The sequence below is a fragment of the Gavialis gangeticus genome, unplaced genomic scaffold (genome assembly GCF_001723915.1).
Source record: "Gavialis gangeticus isolate Ggan-Ray unplaced genomic scaffold, GavGan_comp1, whole genome shotgun sequence".
Taxonomy (NCBI): domain Eukaryota; kingdom Metazoa; phylum Chordata; order Crocodylia; family Gavialidae; genus Gavialis; species Gavialis gangeticus.
This window is the reverse complement of record NW_017729034.1, coordinates 33,824,672-33,834,621: the sequence shown is the minus strand read 5'-3', so window position 1 is coordinate 33,834,621 and position 9,950 is coordinate 33,824,672. Positions and strand designations below refer to the sequence as shown.

Here is a 9,950-nt window from a genome sequence, read left to right as displayed (position 1 = left end):
GAACCTGAAATCATTTGTTTTTGTTGAGATTTACAGGTTTGATCGATTTTAAAGGTAACTGGGTCAATGCAAAGCATTTGACTTTTATTGCCATTTCACAGTCTGACTTTAAAAACATTAGCACAATACAATCTCAATCAGGCACATGTTAAATGTGTTGAGAACTGGCTCACTGAAAGATCTCAAAGCAAATTGCAGAGTTGAATGGAGGTTCTGCAGGTTTGTCCTGAGATTAATGCTATTCAGCATTTTGATGAGCGAACTGGCAGTAAATATGAAAACGCTGATGATAAAACTTTTCAGATGACGCAGATTGGTGTAGTAGTGGATTAATGAGGAAGACAGGGCAGTCGAGCAGAGAGACCTGGATTGCTTGGTAAACTAAGCACGTTCAAATAAGGTGTGTTTGAATGCATCCACATGCAAAGTCACGCATCTCTGAACAAAGGCGGCAGGCTGCACCCTGGAAAACAGTGATATTGAAGAGAAAAAAAAACTCCACGTGAGCTCTTCCAGACTTGGCCTACTTTTCAGTTTTTCCAGCAAAGCTAACCTCTTAGCTGTACGGGGCAGGAGGGACAAACCGGACAGTAGAGAGGAGGAAGAGAGGTGATCTTGACTGAGCATCAGGGCTAGAATACTGGCTGTAGTTCTGGTGCCCACAGTTTTGGAAAGGAGCTACAAACAAAATGGGATGTTTTAGGGTTACAACAGGGGTATCAAAATCACCTGGGCCTCTGGCACCAGGCCTGGGACTGTATATAGCCTTAGGTGTGAGGGCTGCTGCAGTGGCCACCACCATGGCAGCAGCAGCAAGGGATCCAGCAGGAGCAACACGGGGGCCAATGGAGGCAGTGAGCTTGAGGGAGTGAGTCTGGGGGTCTGGCAGCAAGCTGAGCTGTCTAGTGAGGCTAAAGGGCCCATGATTTCTGTGGCAGGCTGCACCCTGAAATGTCCAGGGGCCCAGCAGTAGTCTGGCAGGGTGGAAAGAGGGGCTCTGCAGGCTGGATCTAGCCCGTGGGCCACATGATTGACACCCCAGTGTTACAGCGAGCATTTTTTATTGAGCTCCACCTGTTCGGTTCACAAGAACAAAACTTGTGAGTTGACTGGATGAGTGTGTCACTTTCTGCAGAGGAAATCCTGGATGCCAGGGGGCTTTTCCACCCAAGAGAAAGGCATAAGCCAAGTGAACGACTGGAAGGCGATACCAGCCATTCTTGTTAGAAGCAAATGACTAATTTGTGAGTGAGGGTAATTTTAACAGTTAAAACAAACAATCAAAGAAAGTGAAATGGAGAATCCCTCTCACTGTTTTCAAAGTCAGGACCAGATGTCTTCTGGGAGGCATGCTTTAGTCAAACTCAAGTGTATTGGGCTTAACGTGTGGTAATACATTAATGACTTCTGATAAGCAAAGGTCAGACTAGATGATCTAATGGCCCCTTCTGCTCTTAATTTATGAAAATGTATATATTTTCACATTCAATTTTGTTGCAGTTAAGAGCATAAGCTGGAAGAGGGGTCTCCTACATCATCTTTGGGCACTCATATAATCCCACATATACGTATGTGAAAGATGATGGTTTAACCAGATGCAAAAAAGGGACTGGACAATTTCTTGGCAGAAAGGTGCATCAGTAGCTATTGAGTATGGGAGTTGGGGCCACAGCCTCTGAACCAGAACTTCCTAGACCCTAAGTGCTGGAGGCTTCAAGTGACAGGAGCGGTGGGAAAAGACCTGGTCATATACCCTGTTTACTCTTCTTTCAGCAGCTGCTCTCTGCCACTGTGCGACACGGGCAGGATGCTGGGCAAGATGCACCTCTAGTCTGACCTAGCAAATGGCAGCTCTTATGTTCATACATTTACTAAGCTGTGCTTTCAGATCTGTTAGGTGTTTTATCTCCCACTACTCTTATTGCAGGCCTGTCCCAGAACCTGCTGTTCTGAAACTTCTATTTTCCAACCTAAATTAATTAATAGTCCATGTTCAATGAATTGTATATTCAATTATATTATTATTTACAATAATTCAGTTGAAATTCCCTAGTGTAGCTGAAATTAATCCCAAAGCTTTGTACTGTTTTACTTGTACCAATATGCCTACATGGGTATGACTTCCTGTTATGAATGTGGTTGTTCTAGCATAAAAGGCACAGTTTATATCTATATAGGATTGTACCTGTATAGCTACACTTGTAAGAAACGGCATCATGAACCAGATTTTACCACTAGAAAATACCTGTTTAAACCAGGCAAACTTCTAGATTTCAGATATAACACAGTGCTGTCATCTAAAGGTTGCTGACTCAGTGACTAAAATAACAGATTCACGATGTGTGAAATAATCACTCATTTTCAGTGGCATGAGTAAACTTTATCAGACTGTTGAATGTTTTAGTTTGTGGGGTTTTTTCTAGTGTGGTTTCATTCATTTGAAGGGAAAATGATGAAGGATTAACATAGTTGAATAACCTTGCAAAAGCTATATATTTTTCATTCATAATATAATTTGGAGGGAAGGAGGGAAATAGAAGAATGGAAAGCATGTGGAAAGAGAGGCTCTGCACCCCACATCTACCATTGACTATGCTTGCAGTTAAACTATTTTATCTCTTGTTCAAATGCACTACCCTTTGCTAGTATATTTTTTCATGATGTTTTCTGAAATGAAGCACACAGGAAATGAAAATGGTAAGGGACAAAATCTATATAGAGGGATTTCAGCACTTTGAGAGAAGAAGAAAAAAGGGAAAATGCCTGATTAAAGTTCCATTTTACATTTATGACTTTTCATGTATACCAGACATTTGAAGCCTTTTGTGTTTCACAAGAGAGATACTCATTTGAGACTCTCAGGGAATGGACTGTGACTTTTTTTTGCATGTATTCATGTACCTTTTTTTCCTGGTATTTTTTAGTCTGAAAATTCCAAGCGAAAGTGGGACAGAAAGGGTTGCAGCTTGCTCTGAGATGGGCAGGGTGATCAGAGTTGCATAAATCGCCTGAGCTGAAATGAAGTGGGAATTGGCCTGATTCTTACCTGGATAATGAAATCTGCTGCACTCCCCCCACCCTAATCAAAAAGGTGTAAACTCTTTGCAGGGGGAACAATAAAAGAAAAGACATCTAAACCAATCAAAGACATTAACTTTGATGCAAGGCAGTTCAAAGTTTGGTGAAATTAATTCAAACTAACCAAGCCAAAGAGAGGATCACTAGTAACTGATTTGGGTGGAGCCACTCAGAAATAGGCCTTGATTTAATAGGGGGTGTTGACTCTTCTGAGAAGAGGTTGGAGGCTATATAAGCACAAATTAGATGGTCTGGCCAATAAATAGATGCATCTGTTCTCTCATTTTCCAGGAGCTGCTGCCTGATACAGATATCTAGAAAGGATTTCAAAACGAGAGGTAAGTATGTGCTCTACAGTTTTTACTATAGCAAAGGATTTGTTTAGACTCTGGTTGACAAAGATGTGTCTTTGTCTTGACTGCAGCCACCTAAGGCCAGCTCTGGATTGTATTGCTGTGTCTGTACCAATGCAAACCTATAGCATGGACCAGATAAGCCACAGTTTGCACTATAATCTAGCCTGTTTTCATGCAACCAGGGTTAAAATGCAACCAGTGCGGGTAGTAATTTGGCCTGCTTGTTTTGCACAAGTTCATTTATTAGTGATGGCTGGCTGCTACAATTACCTAGTCTGAATAAGGCCTAAGAATTGTAGAACATTACCATAGCCTCTCAATTCTGATTTGAGTAATGCATTTTCGGTACAACTGACGTGTAATTTTTCATGATTGGTCTACTGTGTTTTATCTTTGTAAACTTTGCACGCCCTCCCTGTATACTGTTGATACTGTTTTTCCAGGGAGTTCACTGGTGGTATGCTGCTTTGAAACAGTGTTATTACTGCATTTTCTTATGTTTGACAAAGAGGAGAGTGTTTGTGTTGCAAGGCCTAAGGCATCTATTTGTTTCGAGATTAAGAAAAGGAAACTGTATTCCTGTGGTCAGGGCTTCAAAAGCATTCATCTGGTGACTAAGCCCTTGCCTATGTTACGCAGTTCTGCCAGTAGAGCTATGTCATTTAAGTCCACAAAAAGATCGTACCTTACCACTGATGTAGTTATATGGGCGGAGCCACCAGGGTGGACACGGCCCTGGTAGCCAAAGACAGCCTGCTGCCAGAGCTTTTGTCTTTTGGGGGCTGTGGCGCAGCTCTGGCAGCAGAAAAATTGCTTCTACTGACAAACCTGTATCCACACCTGGGAGCCTGTCTGTCTCAGTACTGTCGCTGCAGTGAAAGTAGCTATAGCCTTTGAAGTGCAGATGTAGCCTAAGTGGAAATCTGGCTCTAGCTAATGCAGAGACTTATCCTCTTAAATTTTACAGAATGTCTGGTTATTTTCTTTATTTCTTACCCTGATGTAGATTGAGAGAACTCCCCACATCCCATTGCCAAACGTGAAAGTGTTCACTGGTACAGGTTCCTTGCAGTTTCTTTTCATGGAGTTGTCATTTTGTGAAGGGCAGACCCACTCTCTGTGTCAGGCAGGAGGTGGGGCAGGGTGGCACTAAAGAGTGACTGGTTCAGAGAAGCATGAACCTTCATGGGCAAGAACCAACTTTTGTCTGGTATTATAGATTTCATAGACATTAGGGCTGGAAGGGACCTTGGAAGAACATTAAGTCCAGTCCCCCATCCAAAGGGCAGGAAGTCAGCTGGGGTCACAGGATCCCAGCAAGATCTTACAGGCTGTGGCTTCCAAATTCTCATGCCTCTCTGAACCAGTCTTAAGGTACCACGTGGCCTGGTGTCAGAATAACACCCCCTCCCCCCCCCGTCACCCTTAGCTCTGCCAGCAGCGTCAGTGGGACTGACATGGGTGGATGAGTTGTACTTGCTGTTCAGGGAGCAGTGACACTTAGGAGGATTGCCATCTTCATTGCTTGTGTGAGGAAGGTTTTGAGCAGCAAGAAGCGAAAGTAGGCATTGGAGTTCCCCACAGGAGAGGAAACTACAAACACACCGAGTGCTGGAAAAGTAATGGAGACTCATTCCTGACACAAACCAGCTCTTACCTCCCAGCTGCTGGTGTTTGAAGGGGTTGGGGGGAGTTCTTGATTTCATAGAAAAAGTGGTGGAATCTCCATCCTTGGAGGTTTTTACGACCAGGCTAGACAAAGCCTTGCTTGGGATGATCTAGTTGGGAATGGGCCTGTTTTGAGCAGGAGGGTGGACTAGATGACCTCCTGAGGTCCCTTTTGACCCTAATTTTCTATGATTCAGTGCTTGGTCTAAACACAACAGTGCCCCCTTAACTAAAAGCATTAATTTTGGTGAACAGGAATAACTTCAGTGTCTAAGATGTCTTATGAGCAAGAACTTGTGTTTCATCCCTGCCAGATCAGCCTTGTTGAGATCTCCGAGCCCTCCCTGAAAATAGAATTGAGGAGCTGGGAGTTGGGCTGCCTCTGGCCTTGCTAAATGGACTCCTGGCCTGCCTCCGCTTATTGTCTTCTGGTGCCTGTGACCCTGGGCCTCCATTGGGCCAAGTGTTATATCACCAGAACAATACCTTGAGCCTTGTTTGCTTCCAGCTGGTAGCCTTAGTCCTTAAGCTGCCTCCTGTCAAATTTAAGATGTAGCTGTGAGGTAAACTGAGGTTATAGATGAATGGGGTAGGAGCCTGGGGTTCATGAGGCAGGTAAAAGATGTCTGTGGCAGAATGGTTTAAGACTTGAAAATGAAGAGTTACATCTGAATTAAAGTTTTCCACTAGTGCTGAGAGCTCCCAAGCCTGGCCTTACAGGAGAGCTGGAGGTCTGCTGTTGAAAACTTCAGAGAAAATCCTTCTACCAGTTTGTTTTTTAAGTTGTTCTTTTAGTGCTTACTAATAACCTCTGGCTACAGCATTTGAGCTAAGCACTTCGTTTTCTGGCATTCACATAGGTAAAGAATTGAGTTATGCTGAGTCAAAAGTGTGAATCGTGTGCAGTTAAGACTACAAAAGAAAGTGAAGTTCGAGCTGGGCTAGCTTTGCATGTGCAGTTTTGCACTGAGAGTAAACTGAGGTCCCAGCATTTCTTCTTGAATGAATGAGGGGCATAATAGATTGACAGTATAAAACGCTGCCTGCAAAACCTGGGGGCCCAGCTTGGCGAGCTGACCTAACAACACAAAGGAAATGATAAATCTCAAGTGAACTTGATCGCACTGTACATGAATAGCATCCTTTTCTCTTTAATATCAATTTGCAGTACTTGTTTTGTTAAATTTAATGCTGATCAATGCAAACAATATGCAGCTTGACAGAGTTAATGTTGCTCTGAGAACCTGTGGTCTAATGCTATTGCTTATAGTGGAGTTTAGGTAGGGATGTATTTTTTTTCATCCTTTCTTTATTTCTTTAAATGTGTCCTGCAATGTTAACTGTGCCATTCCTCTGTATTTATTTATACTCAGGTGCTAGTGGCAACCAGAGTTAAGACTGTCATTGCAAGAGTCTGTTTCCCGTTGCTCAGTTACCTTCTAAAATATTGCCTTCAGGAAACCATAGAGAACCACCGAGGGCAAATATACAGTAAATGGAGCACAGTTCCAATGAAGTCTTTTACAAAGGTGCACATTCTTGCTGCCAAACTGCACACCTTAACCAGGCTCCTAAAAGTTTCCATGGTGGTAGCCTTAGTGCTCCCGGCAGCTAGCACATCATTGTGTGTTCTTACCATTTGAGAAGATGCAGGATGGAGAGAGGTCATGGACCAAACGTCTTTGAAATGTCCATCCACAAAAATGCTGCACTCTCTGGGGGCTTTGCCACATGTATACTTGCCATATGTGAACTGCATTTGAAGTTAACCAAGCGTTCAAGCAGTAAAACACATGCTAAATGCCATTACAATGTAGCAAAGTTAGCACTTTTCCTGCAAGGAGTATCTCCAGATTGTATCATCTAACATGCATAGAGCTAAAGTTCAACAGCTCCATGGAAGTAATACAATCAGGAGGCTCCAATGTGATGCCAAGGCTAGAGTAAAAAAAAAAGAGCATTTTGTTGGTCCCAGCCCTTGCAGCACACTGGACTCTTCAGCAACTCTGGCACTTAGGATGTGTTTTATTTAAAACATAGCATGCATTATCTTGCAACTGCTCAGAAAACTTTCTAACTCATAGTGCTGGTTACTGTGATCTAAATAAAACATGTCCTAAGTGCAACCTGTGACATAGCACACTGGAACAATGCAGTGACTGCAAACATTAGGACAGACAGTAAATACTCCATGCAGCTTCCCCCCCAAACAGTATGGTTCCACACTGACCCCTACTGAAGACTCTTTCATAATGTGACTTGACAAACAAGAAGCAAAGTGAATGAATGCTGGGCATACTCTTAATGTTGATGTTACTTGACTTTTTGGTACTTAACTGATCATTGCAGGTTTAGCTAGACCTCTATTTAGAGCTCGTGTCTGGCTGTTTAGATGTGAGTCCAGATTTTGGGAGGGGGAATGTGAGGATGTTAAATAGAGTAGAATTTGCCCATTTTTCAACCAGCAGTAGGTACAATTGCCAACTGAGTAGGAAATAAAATAGAGTAAATGGAAGAAATCTGGACAATTAGATCTGTAAGGATTCTTTCTATTTAGGGGACTTAGTAGAATAGCATACTCAGAACCAGTTGTGCTCAACCTTTTGGCCTGTGGTGGGGGGTGTGTGAGCTGGATCAGTCCCTGGGGCCTGGCACTGCCCCTTCCCTGCTCTGAGTGCTGGGTCTGGGCCCTATAGGCCTGACTCTGCCCCCTCCTGCTGCACTCCAGGATTGGGTCCCTGGGAACCAGCACTTCTCCCAACCCTCACATCCTCCTTTGTGCCAGACTTGGATCTTGGTGGCCTGCCACCAGCACCTCCCAGCCTCCTGCATGGAGCTGGAGCTTGGGGCCCAGCATTGCCCTTGCCTGGCCCGGTGTGCTGCGGTCCAGCTGCCCATCCAGTGTGCAGTCTGGACCCATGGGGAACCCTGCAGGTCAAGTGCTGTCAGGGTTGAGCTCTAAACCAGAAAGGGCTAACCACCATTAGCCCTGCACTCTCCCCAAGTGCCACTCTGTTCCCCTTCCCTTGCACCATCTGCTGCTCCGCTGTCTGTACCCCCTGACTAACCTACTGCTCTACTTGCTGCCCCATCTGCCACTGTGCTGCCTGTCCCCTCCCTGATCTCTTGAATGCAGGGCTATCCCTAGGGGTGGGCAAGTGGGGCAGCTGCCCTGGGTCCTGCTCTTTGTGGGTCTTGTGGCTGCCACACACCACCAGTTCCACAGTCTGGGCACTCACCTCTCCCTCCCCACTTGGCCCCACACAGGCTGATATGCCCCGGGCCCTGCACACCCCTAGGGATGGTTGTCTGTCTGCCACACACAGAAATGCTACCCATCCTGCAGGTTGGCCACCCCTGCTCTAAACAAAGAACAAGACCACCATTTTGCTTTGGTTGCTAAGAGTAGAATTCTCTGTATAGTTTTGGACGTTTTGTTTAGCTAAATATATTTCAACGCTAATGCAGTAACCTCCAAACAATGTGGTCAGTTTAGCAATTAGAAACAGAGATAAAGCATTATATTTAGCTAAAACTTCATCTTTTAAAAACATGTGTTCCCCTGTTCCATGACCCAAAGATAGCCATCTAGTTAGGACTTCCTTTAGCATTTCATAATACTAAAACGTATTTCATTTTATATAGAGGTTTGATATGCAAAGCTGGATCTACCTTGCAGTGTTCTGTTGACATAACTGTCGTGAGGTTTAGAAAAGATCTTGCCCTTCACCTCTAGTAGCTAGAGGGCAAAACCTTGTATGGACACAACTAAGTGGACAGAAGAGAGCTGCTGAGCCCAGAGTTAGCTACTCTAGTAATCTGAGATCCCACTCCAGTTTCAGTGGATCTTTAATGGGAGCTGGATTGGGTTTTAGGTGAATCAGCACCTGGAAATGAGAAATGAAAAGTCCTTGGAAACAAATAAGTGTTAAGTGGCAATATATTCTGTGGCTGGAAGGAAAGGCAGTCAAGGTGGTGCAGGATTGTTCGAGGAAGACTTTTGCTTGCACAGGGCTTCTTTGTTGGCTGTCTTGACTTGATTGTTTGAATAAAAAGAAGGATTTCTACTCTCTTTCCCCCTCACCACCCCTCAAAACAGAGCAGCCATGAGAAAAAAAACCACATTTATTGCGGCATCATGCAGAAGTCAGGATTTTGTATTACAGAAGGGAATAGATGTTTTCAATTCTGTAAAGCAGGAGTGGTCAACCTGCAGCATGCTTGCCACAAGTGGCATGGGCAGCCTGTGTGTGTGGCATGTGGCAGATTGTGAAGGGAACAGGCAGCCCAATGGAGAGGCACTCAGGAAGGGCTTAATTTGTGGCACATACAGCAAACACCTTGGTCCTCACTGCTGTAAAGGATTGTTAACATTTAAAAATAATTGTTCTACTGTTTTGGTTTTTTTAAGCTAATTTTAAATTAGGCACTTCAAAAAGGTGGCAAAAGTTAAGCTCCTAAATAAATGGCTTGATTATATATATTTTTCAAAATGAAGTTGGTGATTGTTACATGTTCAATACTTGTGAAAATTGGCTATTTTATACTGTTTTGTACTTTCAGGTTGTCAAAATCTAAGCTATGTGATTCTGACACTGAACTTTCTTAGACCCATCTAGAGCACAGTGTATAGAGTTTTAATGCCACAGATATTTTTTTAAACAATTTAAAAAGTTTTTTTCGCTATATTTCTGTTAAATATCAATGGTCAGATGCTACTGCCCATTGTTTAGACTAAAGATGACTGACAAAAAAGAGGAAGATCTGAGATAGTAAGGTTACCAAGTGCATGGTGCTGAGCAACTCTGTCGAAGGAACTCTAACGAACTTCAACCCGCCCCCCCCCCC

General features: G+C 43.7%; 1 protein-coding gene across 3 annotated transcripts in view; it reads left to right on the top strand.

Annotated features, from left to right (window-relative positions):
* The window catches only part of CDC42EP3 (CDC42 effector protein 3), a 49,892-nt gene that overhangs the window by 37,477 nt on the left and 2,465 nt on the right, over positions 1 to 9,950 (top strand). Inside the window, exon 2 of one of the 3 annotated variants that reach the window (XR_002099441.1) lies at positions 3,370 to 3,416. The exons of 1 other annotated variant lie outside the window; for it this stretch is intronic. The gene's annotated coding sequence lies outside the window, so the exon portion shown is untranslated. Of the gene's footprint in view, positions 1 to 3,369; positions 3,417 to 8,531; positions 8,978 to 9,950 lie in introns of those variants that run through there. One more of the 3 variants, XM_019527377.1, reaches the window with a different exon arrangement.